The sequence below is a fragment of the Arachis hypogaea genome, chromosome 9, assembly GCF_003086295.3.
Source record: "Arachis hypogaea cultivar Tifrunner chromosome 9, arahy.Tifrunner.gnm2.J5K5, whole genome shotgun sequence".
NCBI classification, from domain to species: domain Eukaryota; kingdom Viridiplantae; phylum Streptophyta; class Magnoliopsida; order Fabales; family Fabaceae; genus Arachis; species Arachis hypogaea.
The window spans coordinates 90,620,191-90,644,070 of record NC_092044.1 but is presented as its reverse complement, the minus strand read 5'-3'; the positions used below and the strand labels follow the sequence as shown (position 1 = coordinate 90,644,070).

The following is a 23,880-nucleotide window of genomic DNA, read 5'->3' as shown; positions in this document are numbered from 1 at the left end:
CAGAGAAACAAAAAACCAGAAGAAAGAACCGTTGAAAAAGGAGAAGAAGAAGACACGCACAAGCCTTCCATATAAAAAAAATTGATTGAAAACTAAAAAGAAAAAGAAGAAGAAAAACTCACTTCCCGCCGTCTCTACCTTAATGGAACTCACTTCCATCCATCAACGACCATCGTCGCCGTAGGCCTTGCCACCGCTGACAGCCGCCGTCCGTCGTCCTACACTCATTCAAACTGCATCCCTATTCCTCCACCTCAGATCTGCGTTGATTTCTCGGATCCACCGTTGCCACGGTCATCCAGTTCCAGGGCCACCATTGCTGCCTCATCCTCAGATCTACTCTTCCGATTGAAATTGCTTCCGACTTGTAGCTGTGGACTCGGGGATTCAGAACTTGAGGAACCAGGAGGTCGAAAGCGGTGGAGATCATCATCACAATTGTTCATCGTTTTCGTGATAGAGTGCTAGCCATCATCATCCACTTCTTCTTGGTGATTGGCTTGATTATCATATCTTCTCTGCATAATAAGCTTTATTGATCAATGTGATTCGTTTGACTCCATTAGTTAGGTTTAGCTGAACTTGATTTCATTACAATTTTGAACTCTGAATTTTGAAATTAGGAATTGTTACACCGAATTGGTATTATCATTTTCATGTAACACTGGGTTATACTATTTAAGCATTATTTCCCGAATGTATTGGCAATATAGGAATTTGAAAAAGATAATTTCTGTGTTACATATCACCGTGGTGTTTGTTTTGAATTTTGTTATCTAATTTTATTTTTTACACTCTACATTATGTTTTGCTTTTCAGCACATTGATGAGTTAGATCTGAAAATAAAGAAGTATCTCAGGGGAGAAGCTGCTTCTTTTGAAGTATATAGTATTATTATGGTTTCTAGAATCAATACGTTGGCATCCAATTATATTATCTCTTAATCTTAATTTGCAGGATTTGAAAGATAGGAATCTCAAGCATCAGCTATCTGTCAGAGAAGAATTATATGGCAATGCTACGAAAGCTGCTGCCAACGCAGAAAAGGTAAGCTGTTTTCCATGTGTCTTTTATGCTCGACAATTAAACTAAATTTATCCTTTTGTTCAATGATCTCTATATGACATGCTAAAGGAAGAATTCAATTTTAGTTGTGCATTATATTCTTATTCAAAATTGACTAAATTCAAGATTAAGTATCAGATTTAACTAAATCTAAATTTAATGTGTGAAGAACTTTGAGAATTAAAAGAAATCTTGTGCTCTGGTCTATGGTTACCGATATCAATCAGATGATCCATATTCAAGGTTCTATATATAGGGTTCTTGTTTGATGTAGTATATTTTTTATCTGGCTTGGTGAATTTTATGTTGTCAAGCTAGTAATTAACTTGAGCAAAACAATTGAACAAATAATAGTGGCATAAAAAATATTTCTCCTACGTGTGAAAATTAGAAAAGTAGATACCAATAGTGTCCCATAATCTAAGGTTAACTGTACTGCCATCAACCACAACATTTGCACTAAAGTTGTCAAAAACTGTAGGCACATAGTGATGATTTCTTGTTTAAGCTTAAGCTTGGTTTTTTCTCCTATTTGAAAAGCATTCTAGCAATATTTAGTGATAATTTCTTGCTTGTTTCTGTTTGTATATATTCCAATATTATATTCTGTTTCTTGATTTGCTTTTTAAGTATTTATGCATTCTTGGATTGGTGTGACACTCCTCAAATCTTGAGTGCAGATCACAACATTTAATATCTCATTAGTTGTCCACGGAACCATTGCGGAAAATGATGATTTTCAGAAGGTAATTTTTTCTTCTGCAAATGGAGAGGCACTAATACTCCTTCTGCAGCATGACTTTCCTTAACTCCTGTGAAATTGATTCTTGTACAGGAAGAATCCAACCCATATGCTGTTCCCATTAGCATGGGCATATTCAGAGTCTTGTTTAGTCCTTTAGGGATAACAACCATTACAATAATTAGAAGGATTATATCAAATCACAAGGCATTCCAGGTATGATTGCACATCATCATCATCACATTTATTTTCTTTTCAATTCTTGTTCGAATGTTAGCATATTTATAAAATAGTCAATGATAAGTATGGTGAATTAGCTTTTTATAAAAAAGAAAGAAAGAAAAAAGGAAAATGTTAGTTAATTACTAGATCACTGACATAGGGTTCGTTGAAAGGCTAGATGTTTTGACCTGTAAATCGGGTGTCTTGTGTTCAAACCATAAGAATGCAAAAATTAGCCTTTGAGATACTTAAATCTTTTTGGATTTCTATGAGTTGAGCTGAATTATTTGGATTCCTAGTAATAAACCCTGATGAACTGGTGGGTTTTACCCAATAAAAGAAGCTAGTGTTAGATCCTTGATTGGTTTAAGAAAACAAAATTTATTTGAACATAAAAGTGGATATTCTAAACTCAACCCTTGGATGAGAGGATATAATATACAAAGAATAGGAAGAAAATTATCCAGTGGAATGGCTGTTGTGGTTAGCTGGTTTTCTTTGACCTTTTCTTGTTCCTTTGGCCATGATTTCCTAGCTAATACACTCTCAGTTATTTTGACCCGCTTTATTTTATTTTATCTTTGATTCAGAAACGGAATGAAAAGAAAGAGGAGAGTGAGAAGAGATACTACGACAGTAAGACTCATGTCCATGAAGACTGAATGATTTCTATTGTTCTCGGCATTAGACATGGAAGCTTAGTAAATTTGTAGGCCTTATTTTATTCTTTCTCTGTTAGTAAAATAAATTGATAATTGTGTACTATTGTTCAATTTGGACCATAATTGGACATTGCAATCTCTGCATATGATTAATCATTTGCTAAACTGATTTACCCAGTGATATGTTTGTAGTTAACCATGATTATTATCTCCGAACAAATTCATGGTTAAGTAAACCATGGCTGCATTATTTTGGAAAAATGATCCAACTTTATGATTCAAGCTGAGCAAAGCTATCATTTTCACTTTATTTTGGTTTTTGTTCTCTTATCTAGATTTATCCCCTAGCTTTTTTTAACATGTTACATTTTATTATTTCTGTATATGAATTTTATGAAGATTGATCGTCTTTGGTCGAATTCCTTTTGTTCTTCTTTGATAAATTAGTAAAGATATATTCATTGAACAAGATATATTGGAATTATAGTTCATTTCCATTTTTATTGAATAATCACCAGCAAAAATAAGTCTTAAGATATATTCCTTTTTCATAATATTACTTTTAGCATAATTATAAGCTTGTAGCATTTTTTATTGTTTAGATTTGTAACATGATTTATTACTTTTCAAGAGAAATTTATATATCAATATTTGAGTTTAATAAAATATCACATTTTGTAGTAATTAATTTCAGTATATTATAACTAAAAAAGTCTTAATATTTTAGCGGCAATAGTAATGGTAACTAAAAGTGAATAACATTATAATTTTAGAATAATTTTTAGTGGCCATATAAATTACCAGTAAAATAGATTTTGGCAGCAATAGTAATGGCTACTATAAGTGAATAACATTACAATCTTAGAATTACTTTTGGTGGCCATATAAATTGCCAAGAAAATGGCCATTAAAAGTTATATACTTTTTGCGGCCATTAAAAAGGTCTTTACCGGTAATTGTTATAATTGTTACTAAAACCTTTTAGTGACAACACATAAGACTGCTAATGTCTGATTGTCGATAAATGTATTAGTGGCTATTTTTATTGTCGCTAAAAGCAAAATAAATAGCCGCTAAAAGTGATTTTTCTTGTAGTGGCAGGAGATGAGGAGGAGGAAGAGGAAGAGTTTTGAATTATGCAGAACTTATCAGCATACATATACCAAAAATTCTTAAACAATACACCCAAATATATTCGCGTTACACCCAAATATCTTCGTATTACACCCAAATTTACTGCAAATACAGAAAAATGTTCTTCTAATGCTGCATTTTTTCTTTTTTTCTCTTATTTTTTCTTTCTTTTAGTTGAATGAATGCAAGTTCATCCTCTTCCAAGTAATTTTGTACCATTATGTATTTTTTCTTCTTCTTTGTTTGGTTTTTTTTGTTTTTATTCTTGTTAAAAGAGTAAAACAAGAAGAAACTTGAGAAGATAAAATAAGAAAAAAAAGATGATGATGATGATGATGATGATAAAAAAGAAGAAGCAGCAAAAAATAAGGAGGAGGGAGAAGAAGAGTTTTGAATTATGTAGAACTTATCAGCACACATACACCAAAAATTCTTAAACAATACACTTAAATATTTTCGTGTTACACCCAAATGTCTTCGTATTACACCCAAATATAGAAAAATAATTTTTTTAATACAGAACTTTTACATTACATTCAATTCAATTGATAATGTAAAGCTTGATTGAGCTTTGGGTGCTGAATATTTGGTGGTGGAGGCTTGAGTTTTGTGTCAATTTGAGGTGTCTTTGGGCGTAGGGAGAAATCGGCTAAGGTATAATTTTGGTTTTTCGTATGTAATATATAATGCTTTGTGAAAACTTAGGGTATAGGTGACTATAGGATAGGTTGCAATGCATGATTATGTTAAATGTTTGGTAGCCTTGCTGATAAATGTTGAATTAGTTTGAGAATGTATTGGTGGTTGATGCTTATGGATGATGGTTGATGAAATGATGATTTGAATGAGTAGTAATGGTGATACAATAATTATTGAATATGATTTTGCATTGAGTATGAACTTTTGGGGTTGAATTTCATGAGTTTGTGTAATGATGGGCTATGAAAAAAAAACGAGAAGTAATTAGGTATGATTGGATATGGTTTGGTTGGTTTTTGTAATGTTGTGAAACTTGGATTTTTGGAATTGAGTTAAGAAGTTGTAAAAATGGAGGTTTATGTTTTGAAATGAAAACTTGGCTTTTGGTCAAATTTTGACGAGTCATAACTTGGCTTCTAGACCCCCAATTTCTCTTAAACTTGTTTCATATGAAAATTGGGAAGTTTACACCATTTGAAGGACGGGCTAAAACTGATTTCTAATGAAAAAGTTATGCGCGTCAGAAGTTTGGTGTGTAAAATAGATTCTGTAGCACTTAACAATGTTTAACCATTCTGCAAAACTTGCGTACGTGGGCACACACGCGACGCAAGCATTATATTCTATTTTGATATCCCGCGTACGTGGAAGGGTGCATGCATACGTGAGAGGTGTGTTTTACACGCTTGTGTACGCGACCGAGTGGCACGCGACACGAGCAAGCAATTCTGTCCAGAGGGCTCGCGCACATGGACAATAGTCGCGTACGCAAGCAGGAAAAAATGCACTCTCGCATAGGAAAGATCAGGCATGCGTACGCAGGATCCTGTTTTTCAGCAACTTGAGTTTTGTGATTTAAACATGATTTTAAACCTCTAAACCTCTATTTTTACTCTCCAAGACCTTAAAACTTAGTTGTAATGATAGTAAAGGGGGTTGAACTATGAAGGAGTGGCAACTTTGAAGTGAAGAAAGTTTGAGATATGATGAATTATGATTGTGAAATGGTGAATTAATGAATTGTAATTGTGATGTGGTGAATTTGAGCTTGAGAAGTGCTGATAAACTAAATATGTGATGATAAATGGCTATGATGATATTAAATGAATTGAATATGAATGATTATTTTAGTATGCACTTCTTATTATCTGAGATACGAATTTTTCTGGGTAGATGCAGTGGCTTGCCACCACTTGCTCTAGGTTAATACTCGATACTCTGTTGACCCTACGTCGCAAGATGTGGCCGGGCACTTTAACTCCCAGGAAATTCCCCCAATGAGCTGAATTTGATAAGTATGATTGAGAAAACTATGCATAGACTCTTGGGGATGTGCGCATGAGGGACTATCCAGGATTAGCTACCAGACATGTCGAGCTGACTTTATAACTGACATATGAGACTCATCAGCCATAGGATAGGCATACATCATATGCATATGTGTGTTATTTGATTGTGTATTAGTTGGGTTGTCTATGTGATTATTATGCTTACCTGCTATATTTGCTACCTGCTGTATCTGTATCTTACTTGTGCTTGCTTTGTCTGTAATGCTTCTCTATGCACTAGAGTTTTGCGGGATAAGAGGAAGGCGAAAGTTAGGATTTAAGTTAGAAATGAAATAGAAATAAGGACCTTAGATATCCTTCCATATTTACAGTTTTCAATTTAAAAATTTATGATTTTATATCTGAGTGTCAAAGTTCTAGGATCACCTCTGCCTTTCTCGGGACTTTATGTATTATGTATACTGGCACCATTACCATGCTGAAAACCTCCAATTCTCATTCCATACATATATTTGTGATTTTTAGATGCAGGTCGTCAGACACATCACTAGGCATCTGGACTTACCTTACAGCGAAGTAGGGCTTTTATGTGTGTGGCAATCTATATTAAATTAGCCAAAATATAAAGATTTCTATATTAAAATTTATCTAATAATACCTATTATGTAAAACAACTCTAAAAGTCTATTAACTCAACATTTATCTTATTTAATACTATTGTATAACAAATAGTCTAAATTTAACAATTTCTATTTAAATATAAAAATCTCCCTAATCTATATATTTATAAATATTTATTCCCTGATATATTAGATTTATCCTAAATTTATAATAATTACCTAACCAACTAATAATAATAACATAATAAAAGTAATAACTTAAGTTCTAAACCAGATTGATAAACCACTATTTTATGATTATTCTTGTGCTAATTTGAGTGGTTTCTATCAATTCTTCATGCACTTATTCATACAATTCGCATGTTTTATATTTTCCTTTATAATTTCGCTCTATGATTGAAAACTTGCTTCTCGGACCTTTAAATTATCAATTCTTAAGTCCTCTCTTTACCATTCGATGCCGTGATCTATGTGTTAAGTGTTTTCAGGCTTTATATGGCAGGAATGACTTGGAGGATGGAAAGAAAGCTTGCAAAAATAGAAGGAACACAAGAAACTAAGGAACTGACCAGCGAGGACCGACGCGCACGCACGCCTTACACGTGCGCGCAACATGGCGCATCCCATAGCGACGCGGACGTGCACTTGGCGCGTGCGCGTGACACGCACAGAAGGCCATCGACGCGGACACGCACCTGGCGCGTACGCGTGACGTGCGTAATATTCTGCAACTGCAGAAATCGCTGGGGGCGATTTGGGGCTAAGTATGGACCTGGTTTTTGGCCCAAAAACACATACTAGAGCCAAGAGACAGGAGAGACTCAAGGGAGATTCACACATTCTCATTCATCAGTTTTAGTTTTGAATTTTAGTTTTTTTGGAATCGGGGAGAAACACTACTTCCTCCAGGATTCTTCAGAGTCATACCTTTTTCTAGTTCTACATTTTGGATTGGATAATTGAAGAGAGTTACTACCTCCTTAGAGTCTTTATCCTTATAGTTTGTTTCATATTTCTCTACTCTTTTAATTTTCATTTATCTTATTCACGAGTTACATATGAATATTTATGATTTTGGGATTTATTAATGCAAAGAACAATTTTCCATTTAATTTCAATATTTGCTTGCTTGCTTCCAATTAAATTGATTCCTATGTCTTCTTTCTACCCCTTGAATATGTATGTGAAAATGGCATCCATATCAATGGAGTAGACTCCCAACTTGACTTGGGAGTTGATTGAGAGGAGACCCTTGAGTTAGAATACTGAAGAGTTAATTGGTAATTAGAAATTGTTGGCTGGCTCTCTAGTCACTAACGCTAGTCCTTTCCAAGGGAGAGGATTAAGACTTGTGAATAGAAGTTGTCTTAACTACTTGAATTTCCTTTATTCGATAAGGGTTAACTAAGTAGAAACAACAACCAATTACTATTAACCTTGGGAAAACCAATAAGGATAGAACTTCCGATTAATCTTCTCCCAGTCAAGGCTTTTTAGCTTAGTTAAATAAAATCTCTCGTTAATTTTCATTGCTTTACTTTCATTCTCCAACCTCAAAATTCTCAGAAACCTCCTAATCAATAAATAGCACTCTCTTAACAACTCGTTGGGAGACGACCTGGGATTTCTACTCCCAGTATTTTATTCTTAAAAATCGTGACAAACCTTTTTTTTAAATTGATACGTGGAATTTTCGTTGGTTAAGAACTATACTCGCAACGTTAGTTCATTGTAAAATCTTAATCGACAATTTTCCGCACGTCAATTTTTGGCGCCGTTGCCGGGGAGTTGCAATAGTGTGCTAAGTTATTGGTTAGTGTAAATATTTTTGACATTTATTTACATGATTGCATATTTTATTTTCTTTATTGTTATCATGAGCTATATGTTTCTTTCATTGAATGACGCGTTTGATCTAGAAATTGAAAGAACTATATCACATATAAGACGAGCTCGGCGTCGGTTAGCTTCTGATGGTGGTGAAGTGGTTACTACGAATTCACTAGTCTTATCTTAGGACAAATCTGAAGCATCATTTAAGGGAGAAACAAGCTCATCTTCTACTGATTCTGTTGATTTACGCGCAGATAACATGGCAGCGCCCAGGAGGATTACTCTCCAGGAAGCAGGAGCTCTCGACTTTACACTGCCACCGTTCCAAGTGCGTCATCCAAATCTGGGTGCAGATGTTAAACTGAAGACTGCACTAATCAACCTACTACCTAAGTTTCATGGCTTACCTGCTCAAGAGCCTCTCAAGCACCTCAGAGATTTTCAGATAGCCTGCTCTACTGTTAGGCGTCATGGTGCAGACGAGACTACTATTTTGCTAACCACCTTCCCGTTTTCTCTTGAGGGAAAGGCGAGGGAGTGGTACTACACTCAACCTGAAACAGTTGTTACTAATTGGGACATGCTCAGAAGAGAATTCTTGGAAAAATACTTTCCAGCTGAAGTTACTGATAGACTGAGGAAAGAAATTTCCTGCATGTCCTAATTTGGAGCGCTTCAGGAATCTCCTAGACGCATGTCCCCACCACATGATTAACAAGTTGGTATTGATCAGCTATTTCACGCAAGGTATGAATCCTCAAGACAAGGCTACATTAGATGGTCCGAGTAATGGTTCCCTGAAGAAGTACAAGACCGCGGAAGAAGCGTGGCAACTAATCACCAATCTAGCTGAGTCTACCCGGAATGCTAGGCACAGGAACAACCATCCTAAGGCTGTTAAGGAGGTTTTCTCTAGCAGTGAGGCTACTGCTCTCACACAGACTCTATGTGAGATGACCAATTTACTGAAGCAGATACAGCTGAAACAACAACAATCTCAGCCTCCTCCACAGATATTCCCTCAGAGAGTGTGCAAAATATGTGCATGCTATACTCATTACACTAACGAGTGTCCGCAACTCCAACAAGAAGACACCACCTTGGCAGCTACCCATAACTTCTATGACCGCCCGAATCAAGGATACTATCAGCAAGGCGGCAATTATAACCAAGGTGGGAACTACAATCAAGGTTGGCCAGATAACTCCAACCAGGGATGGAGGGATAACTCCAACCAGGGGTGGAGAGGTAACTCTAACCAAGGATGGAGGGACAACTACAACCAAGGAGGCAGAGATAATAGTAGAGGTCAGAGGTGGAACAACAACAGCAATCAGCAGAATCGGTCTCAACAAAATCAAAACCAGCCTTACCGAGCACCTCACCAAAGGCAAGTCCAGGCACCTCAAAACAACCAGCAGCAAGCCCCTCAAATTACTTACCCCTCTTCCTCTCCTAATGATGAGTTGCTTCACTCTATTGCTCAAGGACAAAAAGACCTTCAGAACTCAATTAACTCTACCATGAACGGTCTTAAATCCACTTTACAAGCTTTCATCTCCCGGTTGGAACCATCTTCCACCTTCAACAATCAACCTGCAAGCTCCAATGCACTTCCTTCTCAACCTTTACCTAACTCCAAAAGAGGAATCAATGCTATTACTTTGAGGTCCGGAACCACACTGCAAGAGAAGAGTCATGAGGAGCCAAGCTCAAAGGTAGATATCCCAGTTGAAGACATTATTGAGGTAGAGGACGTTGAGGAAGAGGATGTAGTGCAAGAAGTGGTTGAAGAAGAGGCGGGTCAACCAAGGAATGAAGCACCAAAGAGCGCTGAAGATACTGAAGACACCATTCCTCTTCCATTTCCAAACCTTGCTAGGAAGCCCAGAAAGCAGATGGAGCTAGACCCCAAAATGGTAGAAATATTCAAAAAGGTTAAGGTAACTATTCCCCCTTTTGATGCCATTCAGCAAGTACCTAAATATGCTAAGTTTCTAAAAGATTTGTGCATACATAATGATAAAATAAATGAATTAGAAACTATTCCTCTAGGTAGCTCTATTTTTGCTTTAATGGGTGCCATACCGGAAAAATGTGGGGATCCGGGTCCATGCATGGTTACTTATACTATTCAGGGTATACAATTTTTTTACTACATGTGTAATTTAGGTGCGTGTGTGAGTATTATGCCATTATCTGTATATGATGCTTTGAGGCTACCTCCCTTAAAAAGGTCGGCAGCACGTTTTGTTTTGGCAGATAAGAGCATTATCTCAGTGGTTGAAATTACTGAGGACGTGCTAGTGAGCATTAAGGGGCTAACATTCCCTATTGACTTTTACATTTTGAGGATGCCCCCTAATGACTCAGGAAGAACATCATCCATCCTGCTTGGAAGGCCATTTCTGAAGACTTCAAGGTTCAAATTAGATGTCTTCTCAGGAACTTACTCTTTTGAGATAGATGGCAGAACAATGAGCTTCAACCTGGATGAAGCTATGAAGCACCCACCGGAAGATCACTCCATCTTTCAGTGTGATATTATTGATGAGATTGTGGCTGAAGTCCACCAAGAAGGAGTAGAAGAGACGCACACAGAGCAAGGTGCAAGTGTGGGGATGCCCCCTGAGCTTACTGGAGATACCTTTCCACAACAGATAGCTCCAGATGATCAAGTGCGTCACCCTGAGCAGAAAATGGAATTGAAGCCCCTTCCACTCCACCTCAAGTATGCTTACCTTGAGGATAATTAGAAGCTCCCAATTAGTATTGCAAGGGAACTCACTTCCCAGCAGGAGGAGCAGTTCCTTAGTGTGCTGAGCAGACACAAGAAGGCCATTGGGTGGAGCTTGGCGGATATAGTAGGCATCAGCCCTCAAGTCTGCGAGCACCGTATATTTTTAGAAGAGGGAACAAGGCCTATTCGTCAACCTCAAAGGCGGCTGAACCCCGCCATTCTGAAGGTTGTCAAGAAGGAAGAGACCAGAGTGCTTGAAGCTGACATCATCTATCCAATCTCGGATAGTGAATGGGTCAGCCCAGTACAGGTGGTACCAAAGAAATCTGGAGTAACAACAGTAAAGAATGAGCATGGAGAACTCATTGCAACTAGGGTGCAGAACTCCTGGTGGGTGTGCATTGATTATAGGCGCCTCAACCAGGCTACTCGCAAGGATCACTACCCACTGCCTTTCATCGATCAGATGCTTGATTGCCTGTCAGGTAAATCACACTACTATTTTCTAGATGGTTACACTGGCTATTTTCAAATTCATATAGCTCCTGAAGATCAGGAGAAAATGACTTTAACATGTCCCTTCGGAACGTATGCATATAAGAGGATGCCTTTTAGCTTATGTAATGCACCTGCTACGTTCCAAAGATACATGATGAGCATTTTCTCAGATCTTCTTGAGAATAGTATGGAAGTTTTCATGGATGACTTTAGTGTGTATGGTGATTCATTTAGCCTTTGCTTGGATAGTTTAGCTAGAGTATTAGACAGGTGTGTTAGTTCAAACCTTGTATTAAATTTTGAAAAATGTCATTTTATGGTACAACAAGGTATTGTTCTAGGACATGTTGTTTCTAATACTGGGATTTCAGTTGACCCAGCAAAGGTAGCTGTTATTTCTGGTTTACCTTACCCCTCCTCCGTGAGGGAAGTCCGCTCATTTTTTGGTCATGCAGGTTTCTACCAGCAATTTATTAAGGACTTCAGTAAGGTAGCACTGCCCTTATCCCGACTGCTGCAGAAGGATGTTGAGTTCGAGCTGAGTGCAGACTGCAAGGAGGCGTTTGATAAGCTGAAGACCGCTCTGACCCAAGCCCCTATTTTGAGAGGGCCTGACTGGAGTCAACCATTTGAGATAATGTGTGACACCTCCAACTACGCAGTAGGAGCAGTGCTGGCTCAGCGCGACGGTAAGGACCCTTTTATAATTGCCTATGCATCTAAGACTTTAGACGCTGCTCAGTCTAATTATACTACCACCGAAAAAGAGCTTCTGGCTACTATTTTTTCTCTGGATAAATTCTGAGCCTACATGGTGCACGAAATTGTGATCACACTTTTTCACAACTCCTGCACAACTAACCAACAAGTGCACTGGGTCGTCCAAGTAATACCTTACATGAGTAAGGGTCGATCCCACGGAGATTGCCGGCTTGAAGCAAGCTATGGTTATCCTGTAACTCTTAGTCAAGAGATTAGTGATAAAAATGATTTTGTTTGTAAAAAGTAAAAGAGCATGAAATGAATGATACTTGTGATTTAGTAATGAGGAACAGGTTGAGGTTCTGAAGATGCTCTGTCATCTGAATATCTGCTTTCCTACTGTCTTCTTCTCCAAACACGAATGGCTTCTTTCCATGGCAAGCTGTATGTTGGTGGATCACCGTTGTCAATGGCTACCATCCGTCCTCTCAGTGAAAATGGTTCAGGTACGGTTTCTGTACGGCTAATCAATTGTCGGATCTCTCGTCTCGAATGGAAAATACCAAGCACAGCTACCGCATGGCTAATCATCTGTCGATTCTCATTTGTGTCGGAATAGGATCTCTCTATCCTTTTGCACACTGTCACTACGCCCAACATTCATGAGTTTCAAGCTCGTCACATTCATCCCGTCCCAGATCCTGCTTGGAATACCACAGACAAGATTTAGACTTTTCGGATCTCAGGAATGTTGCCAATTGATTCTAGCCTCTACCACAAAGGTTCTGATCTCACGAGTTTGAATGCTCTGTTGTCAGGGGATGCAAGTCAAACTCGTGGATTAGAAACCCAAGAGATACGCACTCAAGCTATCGCCCAATGACTACGTTGAGCTCAGATAGAACGGAAGTGGTTGTCAAGCATGCGTTCATAAATTTGAGAATGATGATGAGTGTCACGGATCATCACATTCTTCATATTGAAGTACGAGTGAGTATCTTAGAATAGAAGCAAGCGTGATTGAATAGAAAACAATAGTAATTGCATTAATCTATTGAAACACAGCAGAGCTCCTCACCCCACCTATGGGGTTTAGAGACTCATGCCGTAGAAGATATAATATGAGATGTAAAATGTCATAAGTTCCAAAATGAATCTCTAAAAGTAGTTTTATACTAAACAAGTAACCTAGGTTTACAGAAAATGAGTAACTAAGTGCAGATAATGCAGAAATCTACTTCTGGGGTCCACATGGTGAGTGTTTGGGCTGAGATTTGAAGCTTGCATGTGCATAGGCCATTCTTGGAGTTAAACGCCAGCTTGGGTGCCAGTTTGGGCGTTTAACTCCATTTTTTGTGCTAGTTCTGGCGTTTTACGCCAGAAAAGAGTCTCTAGCTGGCGTTTAACGCCAGTTTGGGCCATCAAATATCGAGCAAAATATAGACTGTTATACATTGCTGGAAAGCCCAAGATGTTTACTTTCCAATGCAATTGAGATCGCGCCAGTTGGGCATCTGTAGCTCCAGAAAATCCGCTTCGAGTGCAGGAGGATCAGAATCCAACAGCATCTGCAGTCCTTTCTTAGCCTCTGAATCAAATTTTTGCTCAAGTCCCTCAATTTCAACCAGAAATACCTGAAATTACAGAAAAACACACAAACTCATAGTAAAGTCCGGAAATGTGATTTTTGCGTAAAAACTAATAAAAATATAATAAAAAGTAACTAAAACATACTAAAAACTACATAAAAACAATGCCAAAAAGCGTATAAATTATCCGCTCATCACAACACCAAACTTAAATTGTTGCTTGTCCCCAAGCAACTAAAAAAAACAAGATAGGATAAAAAGAAGAGAAAATACAATAAATTTCAAAATATCAATGAAGATTAGTTTTAATTAGATGAGCGGGACTAGTAGCTTTTTACTTCTGAACAGTTTTGGTGTCTCACTTTATCCTTTGAAGTTCAGAATGATTGGCATCCATAGGAACTCAGAATTCAGATAGTGTTATTGATTCTCCTAGTTTAGTATGTTGATTCTTAAACACAGCTACTTTATGAGTCTTGGTCGTGACCTTAAGCATTTTGTTTTCCAGTATTACCACCGGATACATAAATGCCACGGGCACATAACTGGGTGAACCTTTTCAGATTGGGACTCAGCTTTGCTAGAGTCCCCAGTTAGAGGTGCCCAGAGTGCTTAAGCACACTCTTTTTTGCTTTGGATCACGACTTTAACCACTTAGTCTCAAGCTTTTCACTTGAACCTTCATGACACAAGCACATGGTTAGGGACAACTTGATATAGCTGCTTAGGCCAGGATTTTATTCCTTTGGGCCCTCCTATCTACTGATGCTCAAAGCTTTGGATTCTTTTTACCCTTGCCTTTTAGTTTAAAGGGTTATTGGCTTTTTCTGCTTGCTTTTTTTTCTTTCTTTTCCTTTGTTTTTCGCAATTTTTTTTCACAAGCTTTGTGTTTTTCACTGCTTTTTCTTGCTTCAAGAATCAATTTTTTTATTTTTCAGATTATCAATAACATTTCTCTTTTTTCATTATTCTTTCAAGAGCCAACAATTTTAACATTCATAAACTTCACAATAAAAAATATGCACTGTTCAAGCATTCATTCAGAAAACAATAATTAAACTATTTTCAAGATAGAATTTGAAATTCATGTACTTCTTTTTCTTTTTCAGAAAACATTTTTCATTTAATAAAGGTGAAAGATTCATGGAATCATTCATAGCTTTAAGACATAGACACTAGACACTAATGATCATGTAATGAAGACACAAACATAGTCAAAACATAAAGCATAAAAACCAAAAATAGAAAACACAATAAACAAGGAGATTAAAGAACGGGTCCACCTTAGTGATGGCTGCTTCTTCTTCCTCTTGAAGAACCAATGGAGTTCTTGAGCTCCTCTATGTCTCTTCCTTGCCTTTGTTGCTCCTCTCTCATGGCTCTTTGATGAGGTCCATGAGTGGGCTCTCATGTTGCTCCATCCTCTTTCTAGTGATGGGCTTTTGAGATGAATCTCTCCATCTCCCATGACTCAAAGTTGGAAGCAACTGCCTTCCCTTTCCTCTTCCTAGAGGTTTTTTCGGCCTTAGTTGTCATTAATGGTTATGGAAAAACAAAAAGCAGAGCTTTTTTTTCACACCAAACTTTAAAAGGTTTGCTCGTCCTCGAGCAAAATAAGATAGAAGGGAGTAGAAGAAGAATGATGGAATTAATTTTGAAAACTTATTACTGTATACAAGAAAAATTAAGAAGAGTTGAAAAGAATTTAAAAAGATATGTAAGTTTTGAAAACGTTTTGGAAGGAATTGAAAAGACTTGAAACAGAATTAAAAAGAATTGGAAAGATTATTAATTTTTGAAAATAGAAATTGAAAGATGAACGTTTAAAATATGTTTGATGCAAACATGAAAAATTGAAAAAAAATCGAATTGGAAACAAAATTACCTCTCTTGTGTCATCATGGCATTAAACACCGAGAATGCTACCCCATTCTAGCGTTTAATGCCCACTTGATTGCCTCTTTGAGCGTTTAACGCCCAGCCAGATACCCTGGCTGACGTTAAATGCCATGAATCCTTCTTTACTGGTCATTTTTCTAAACTCCCAGAATGCTGTCCATTCTGGCGTTTAACGCTTAGAATGCTGCCTGCTTGGGCATTAAACGCCCATTCTGCTATCCTTACTCGCGTTTAAATGCCAGTAAGCCTGTCCTCCAGGGTGTGCTATTTTTGATGCTGTTTTTGATTTCGCTTTAATTCTACAGCTGTTTTTGTGACTCCACATGATCATCAACCTAAATAAAACATAAACTAACAATGGAGAATGAAATAAAAAAGTAATTAACATAGATAAATAAGATTGGGTTACCTTCCAATAAGCGCTTCTTTAATGTTCATAGCTTGACTTTACTAAGCTTTAATCTAGTCTCAGTCTTGAGCATTCTTGCTCATCATGGCCTTCAAGATAATGCTTGACTCTCTGTCCATTAACAATGAACTTTTTGTCAGAGTTAATATCCCGAAGCTCTACATATCCATATGGTGACACACTTGTAATCACATATGGTCCCATCCACCGGGATTTTAATTTCCCAGGGAACAATCTGAGCCTAGAGTTAAACAGCAGAACCTTTTGTCCTAGCTCAAAAACTCTAGATGACAGCTTTCTGTCATGCCACCTTTTTGCTTTCTCTTTGTAAATTTTAGCATTTTCGAAAGCATTGAGTCTGAACTCCTCTAGCTCATTCAACTGGAGTAATCTTTTCTCTCCAGCTACCTTAGCATCAAGGTTTAGGAACCTGGTTGCCTAGTAGGCCTTGTGTTCCAGTTCCACTGGCAAATGATAGGCTTTTCCATACACAAGCTGGTATAGAGAGGTCCCTATAGGAGTCTTGAATGCAGTTCTGTATGCCCACAGAGCATCATCCAGACTTCTTGCCCAATCCCTTCTACGGGTACTTACAGACCGTTCCAAGATTCGTTTTAGTTCTCTATTTGAGACTTTAGCTTGCCCATTTGTCTGTGGATGATATGGAGTTGCCACTTTGTGGTTAATTCCATATTGGATCAGAGTAGAGTCAAGCTGTTTATTGCAAAAATGAGTGCCTCCATCACTGATCAGTACCCTAGGGACACCGAACTTGCTGAAGGTATGCTTCTGGAGGAACTTTATCACTATCTTAGTATCATTAGTGGGTGTTGTAATTGCCTCTACCCATTTAGATATATAGTCTACTGCCACTAGAATATAAGTGTTTGAATATGATGGTGGGAAAGGCCCCATGAAGTCAATACCCCATACATCAAACAACTCAATCTCTAAGATCCCATGCTGAGGCATGGCATAACCGTGAGGCAGATTACCAGCTGATGAGCGGATAATTTGTACGCTTTTTGGCATTATTTTTAGTATGTTTTTAGTATGATCTAGTTAGTTTTAGTATATTTTTATTAGTTTTTAGTTAAAATTCACTTTTCTGGACTTTACTATGAGTTTGTGTGTTTTTCTGTGATTTCAGGTATTTTCTGGCTGAAATTGAGGGACCTGAGCAAAAATCTGATTCAGAGACTAAAAAGGACTGCAGATGCTGTTGGATTCTGACCTCCCTGCACTCGAAGTGGATTTTCTGGAGCTAGAGACCCAATTGGCGCGCTCTCAACGGAGTTGGAAAGTAGACATCCTGGGCTTTCCAGCAATATATGATAGTCCATACTTTGCGCAAGATTTGATGGCCCAAACCGGCGTTCAAAGTCACCCTCAGAAATCCCAGCGTTAAACGCCGGAACTGGCACCAAAATGGGAGTTAAACGCCCAAACTGGCACTAAAGCTGGCGTTTAACTCCAAGAGGAGTCTCTACACGAAAATGCTTCATTGCTCAGCCCAAGCACACACCAAGTGGGCCCGGAAGTGGATTTTTATGTCATTTACTCATCTCTGTACACCCTAGGCTACTAGTTCTCTATAAGTAGGACCTTTTACTATTTGTATTTGGAGAGCTTTTGATCATGCTTTTATGATTGAACCCTCTTTGGGAGGCTGGCCATTCGGCCATGCCTAGACCTTGTTCTTATGTATTTTCAACGGTGGAGCTACACACCATAGATTAAGGTGTGGAGCTCTGCTGTACCTCGAGTATTAATGCAATTACTATTGTTCTTCTATTCAATTCCGCTTGTTCTTGTTCTAAAATATCACTTGTTCTTCAACTTGATGAATGTGATGATCCGTGACACTCATCATCATTCTCACCTATGAACGTGTGACTGACAACCACCTCCGTTCTACTTTCGATTGGGTGAATATCTCTTGGATTCTTTAACCGGAGTCTTCGTGGTATAGGCTAGAACTGATGGCGGCATTCAAGAGAATCCGGAAGGTCTAACCTTGTCTGTGGTATTCTGAGTAGGATTCAATGATTGAATGACTGTGACGTGCTTCAAACTCCTGAGGGCGGGGCGTTAGTGACAGACGCAAAAGAATCACTGGATTCTATTCCGGCCTGATCGAGAACCGACAGATGGATAGCCGTGCCGTGACAGGGTGCGTTGAACATTTCCACTGAGAGGATGGGAGGTAGCCACTGACAACGGTGAAACCCTTGCTTGAGCTTGCCATGGAAAGGAGGAAGAAGGATTGGATGAAGACAGTAGGAAAGCAGAGAGACGGAAGGGAAGGCATCTTCATACGCTTATCTGAAATTCCTACTAATGAATTACATAAGTATCTCTATCTTTATCTTTATATTTTATTCGCATATCACCATACCCATTTGAGTTTGCCTGACTAAGATTTACAAGGTGACCATAGCTTGCTTGATACCAACAATCTCTGTGGGATCGACCCTTACTCGCGTAAGGTTTATTACTTGGACGACCCAGTACACTTGCTGGTTAGTTGTGCGAAGTTGTGTTTATGCCATGGTATTGAGCACCAAGTTTTTGGGGCCATTACTAGGGATTATTTGAGTTGTGAAAAGAATTGATCACAATTTCGCATACCAAGTTTTTGGCGCCGTTGCCGGGGATTGTTGAGTTTGGACAACTGACGGTTCATCTTGTTGCTTAGATTAGGTATTTTTTTTTCAAAGTTCTTAAGAATGAATTCTAGTGTTTCAAGGTGATGTTCTTGTCATCACCAAAGCTGATTGATCTTCATCAATTTAGCTCTTGAATGCAATGTCCTGCTGAAGCTTGGCTAGCCATGTCTAATTTCTTTAGTCTAAAGCTTTAGACTAACATTGCATGATTCCTGGAATTCTCATTAAGAATTTTGATGCTTTTAATTTTTCTTTTCCACTTAATTTTCGAAAAAAAAACACAAAAAAAAAATTACAAAATCATAAAATCCAAAAATATTTCTTGTTTGAGTCTAGTGTTTTATTTTAAGTTTGGTGTCAATTGCATGCATTCATTCATGTGTCTTAGGGATCTTCAAGTTGTTCTTGATGTTTTCTTATTATGATCTTTGAATTCTCTTGACTTGAGTGTTTATGTGTCTCATATGCATTCTCATTAGTGTCAGTAGTATACAAACTGCTAAGTTTGGTGTCTTGCATGCATTGTTATTTGATTTTAGTTGCATTTTGATTATTTCTTATTATTAAAAATCCAAAAATATTTTTAATTTGTGACTTTTCAAGTCAATAATACAGAGAATTGAAGATTCAGAACATACTGCAGAGGAATTGCACAAAAAAAGCTGGGCGTTCAAAACGCCCAGTGAAGAAGGACAGACTGGCGTTTAAACGCCAGCAAGGGTACCTGGTTGGGCGTTTAACGCCCAAAAGGGTATAGTTTTGGGCGTTAAACGCTAGAATGTGCACCATTCTGGGCGTTTAACGCCAGGATGGCAAAAGAGGGAAGATTCTGTTTTTCAGTACAATTTTTTTTCAGGTTTTTAAAGTTTTTCAAAATAAAATCTTTTTCAAATCATATCTTTTCAATCATATCTTTTCAAAATTGATTTCTTTCTATTTTCAAAAATAATTGCTATCAATTAATGATTTGATTCAACATTTCAAGTATGTTACCTTTTCTGTTGAGAAAGGTTTAATGTTTGAATCATATCTTTTCTTGATAGCCAAGTCATTAATTTTCAAAATCAAATCTTTTCAAAATGTTTTTCAAATCATATCTTCTTAACCACATCTTTTTCAAAATAACTTTCAATCAAATCTTTTTGATTTCTAATTTCAAAATCTTTTTCAAAAATCACTTTACTTCTTTCCCACTCTTGGTTTTCAAAAATTAATTAGTGTTTTTCAAAAAAGTTTTCAAAATCTTTTCCTTAATTTTCGAAAATTACTTCCCTTCTTCTCACATCCTTCTAATTATGGACTAACACTATTCCTTAATGCAAAATTCGAACTCCATCTTCTTTGATAAGTTTGAATTTTCTACTTCTGTCTTCTACTTTTCTTTTCTTCTGACACCTAAAGGAATCTCTATACTGTGACATAGAGGATTCCACATTTTCTTGTTCCCTTCTCTTTCTTATGAGCAGGAGCAAGGACAAAAGCATTCTTGTTGAGGCTGATCCTGAACCTGAAAGGACCTTGAAGAGAAAGCTAAGAGAAGCTAAGGCACAGCTCTCTGTAGAGGACCTAACCGAATTCTTCAAGGAAGAAGAACTCATGGCAGCCGAAAACAACAACAATGCCAACAATGCAAGGAAGGTGCTGGGTGACTTTATTGCACCTACTCCCGACTTCTATGGGAGAAGCATCTCTATCCCTGCCATTGGAGCAAACAACTTTGAGCTTAAGCCTCAATTAGTTTCTCTAATGCAACAGAATTGCAAGTTCCATGGACTTCCATTGGAAGATCCTCATAAGTTTTTAGCTGAGTTCTTGCAAATCTGTGACACTGTCAAGACTAATGGGGTTGACCCTGAGGTCTACAGACTTATGCTATTCCCTTTTGCTGTAAGAGACAGAGCTAGAACATGGTTGGACTCTCAACCTAAAGAAAGCCTGGACTCTTGGGAAAAGCTAGTCAATGCCTTCTTGGCAAAGTTCTTTCCACCTCAAAAATTGAGTAAGCTTAGAGTGGAAGTCCAAACCTTCAGACAGAAGGAAGGAGAATCCCTCTATGAAGCTTGGGAAAGATACAAACAATTAATCAGAAAGTGTCCCTCTGATATGCTTTCTGAATAGAGCATCATAGGTATTTTCTATGATGGTCTGTCTGAACTGTCCAAGATGTCTTTGGATAGCTCTGCTGGAGGCTCTCTTCATCTGAAGAAGACGCCTACAGAAGCTCAAGAGCTGATTGAAATGGTTGCAAATAACCAATTCATGTACACTTCTGAAAGAAATCCTGTGAACAATGGGACTAGTCAGAAGAAAGGAGTTCTTGAGATTGACACTCTGAATGCCATATTGGCTCAGAATAAAATATTGACTCAACAAGTCAATATGATTTCTCAAAGTCTGTCTGGAATGCAAAATGCACCAAACAGTACTAAGGAGGCTTCATCTGAGGAAGAAGCTTATGATCCTGAGAACCCTTCAATGGAAGAGGTGAATTACATGGGAGAACCCTATGGAAACACCTATAATCCTTCATGGAGAAATCATCCAAATTTCTCATGGAAGGATCAACAGAGACCTCAACAAGGTTTCAATAATAATAATGGTGGAAGAAACAGGTTTAGCAATAGCAAGCCTTTTCCATCATCTTCTCAGCAACAGATAGAGAGTCTTAAGCAGAATACCTCTGACTTAGCAACCATGATCTCTGATCTAATCAAAATCACTCAAAGTTTCATGACTGAAACAAGGTCCTCCATTAGAAATTTGGAGGCACAAGTGGGTCAGCTGAGCAAGAAAATTACTGAACTCCCTCCTAGTACTCTCCCAAGCAATACAGAAGAAAATCCAAAAGGAGAGTGCAAAGCCATCAACATGGCCGAATTTTGGGGGGAAGGAGAGGCAGTGAATGCCACTGAGGAAGACCTCAATGGACGTCCACTGGCCTCCAATGAGTTCCCCAATGAGGAACCATGGGAATCTGAGGCTCAAAAGGAGACCATAGAGATTCCATTGGACTTACTTCTGCCATTCATGAGCTCTGATGAGTATTCTTCCTCTGAAGAGGATGAGTATGTCACTGAAGAGCAAGTTGCTAAATACCTTGGAGCAATCATGAAGTTAAATGACAAGTTATTTGGAAATGAGGCTTGGGAGGATGAATCCCCTTTGCTCACCAAAGAACTGGATGACTTGTCTAGGCAGAAACTGCCTCAAAAGAGACAGGATCCTGGAAAGTTTTCAATACCTTGTACCATAGGCACCATAACCTTCAAGAAGGCCTTGTGTGACTTAGGGTCAAGTGTAAACCTCATGCCTCTCTCTGTAATGGAGAAGCTAAGGATCTTTGAGGTGCAAGCTGCAAAAATCTCACTAGAGATGGCAGAAAACTCAAGAAAACAAGCCCATGGACTTGTAGAGGATGTTCTGGTAAAAGTTGAAGACCATTACATCCTTACTAATTTCATAGTCCTAGAGACTGGGAAGTGCATGGATGAATCCATCATCCTTGGCAGACCCTTCCCAGCCACAACAAAGGCTGTGATTGATGTTGATAGAGGAGAGTTGATCATTCAAGTGAATGAAGAATCCTTGGTGTTTAAGGCTCAAGGATATCCCTCTGTCATCATGGAGAGGAAGCATGAAGAGCTTCTCTCAAAACAGAGCCAAACAGAGCCCCCACAGTCAAACTCTAAGTTTGGTGTTGGGAGGCCACAACCAAACTCTAAGTTTGGTGTTGAACCCCCACATTCAAACTCTAAGTTTGGTGTTGGGAGGTTCCAACATAGCTCTGAGCATTTCTGAGGCTCCATGAGAGTCCTCTGTCAAGCTAATGACATTAAAGAAGCGCTTGTTGGGAGGCAACCCAATGTTTTATAATTAACTATTTTCTTTTGTTATTTTATATTTTTTGTAGGTTGATGATCATAAGAAGCCACAAAATCAGTGAAAAAAGTAAAAACAGAATGAAAAATAGAAGGAAAAATAGCACACCCTGGAGGAAGAACCCACTGGCGTTTAAACGCCAGTGAGGCTAGCTGTTGGGCGTTTAACGCCCAGTCTGGCACCATTCTGGGCGTTTAACGCCAGAAAGGGGCACCAGACTGGCGTTAAACGCCAGAAAAGGGCAAGAAGCTGGCGTTAAACGCCAGAAATGGGCACCAGCCTGGCGTTTAACACCAGAATTGGCACAAAACGAGATTTTGCTTGCCATTTGGTGCAGGGATGACTTTTCCTTGACACCTCAGGATCTGTGGACCCCACAGGATCCCCACCTACCCCACCACTCTCTCTCTTCTTCACCCATTCACCAATCACCTCAACACCTCTTCCCCAAAAACCCTTCACTTATCAAATCCCATCTTTCTCTTCACCACTCACATCCATCCTTCATAAATCCCCACCTACCTCACCATTCAAATTCAAACCACTTTCCCTCCCAAACCCACCCATACATGACCGAACCCTACCCTTCCCCCACTCCTATATACACCCTCCTTCACTCCTTCATTTTCACACAACCTAAACACCACTTCTCCCCCTTTTGGCCGATCACAAAGCCATTCCCTTCTTCCTCATTTCTTCTTCTTCTACTCTCTTCTTTCTTCTTTTGCTCGAGGACGAGCAAACCTTTTAAGTTTGGTGTGGTAAAAGCATTGCTTTTTGTTTTTCCATAACCATTTATGGCATCCAAGGCCGGAGAAACCTCTAGAAAGAGGAAAGGGAAGGCAAAAGCTTCCACCTCCGAGTCATGGGAGATGGAGAGATTCATCTCAAGGGTGCACCAAGACCACTTCTATGAAGTTGTGGCCTTGAAGAAGGTGATCCCCGAGGTCCCTTTTTCACTCAAAAAGAGTGAATATCCGGAGATCCGACATGAGATCCGAAGAAGAGGTTGGGAAGTCCTTACCAACCCCATTCAACAAGTCGGAATCTTGATGGTTCAAGAGTTCTATGCCAATGCATGGATCACCAAGAACCATGATCAAAGTGTGAACCCGGATCCAAAGAATTATCTTACTATGGTTCGGGGGAAATACTTGGATTTTAGTCCGGAAAGTGTAAGGTTGGCATTCAATTTGCTCATGATGCAAGGAGACGAACATCCTTACAC

The 23,880-nt window shown here is 38.5% G+C and overlaps 1 long non-coding RNA gene and 1 other non-coding gene across 2 annotated transcripts; one reads left to right on the top strand and one right to left on the bottom strand.

Moving 5' to 3' along the window:
- The first annotated feature begins 351 nt into the window (after positions 1 to 351).
- On the top strand, positions 352 to 1,813 carry LOC112709307 (uncharacterized). The gene is made up of 3 exons (XR_011865915.1): positions 352 to 491; positions 959 to 1,048; positions 1,747 to 1,813. It is a non-coding gene; the product is annotated as an uncharacterized lncRNA (long non-coding RNA).
- Positions 1,814 to 20,774: 18,961 nt separating this feature from the next.
- Positions 20,775 to 20,882, bottom strand: LOC112713353 (small nucleolar RNA R71). Its single transcript, XR_003158327.1, has one exon. It is a non-coding gene; the product is annotated as a small nucleolar RNA R71 (small nucleolar RNA).
- Positions 20,883 to 23,880: the final 2,998 nt, after the last annotated feature.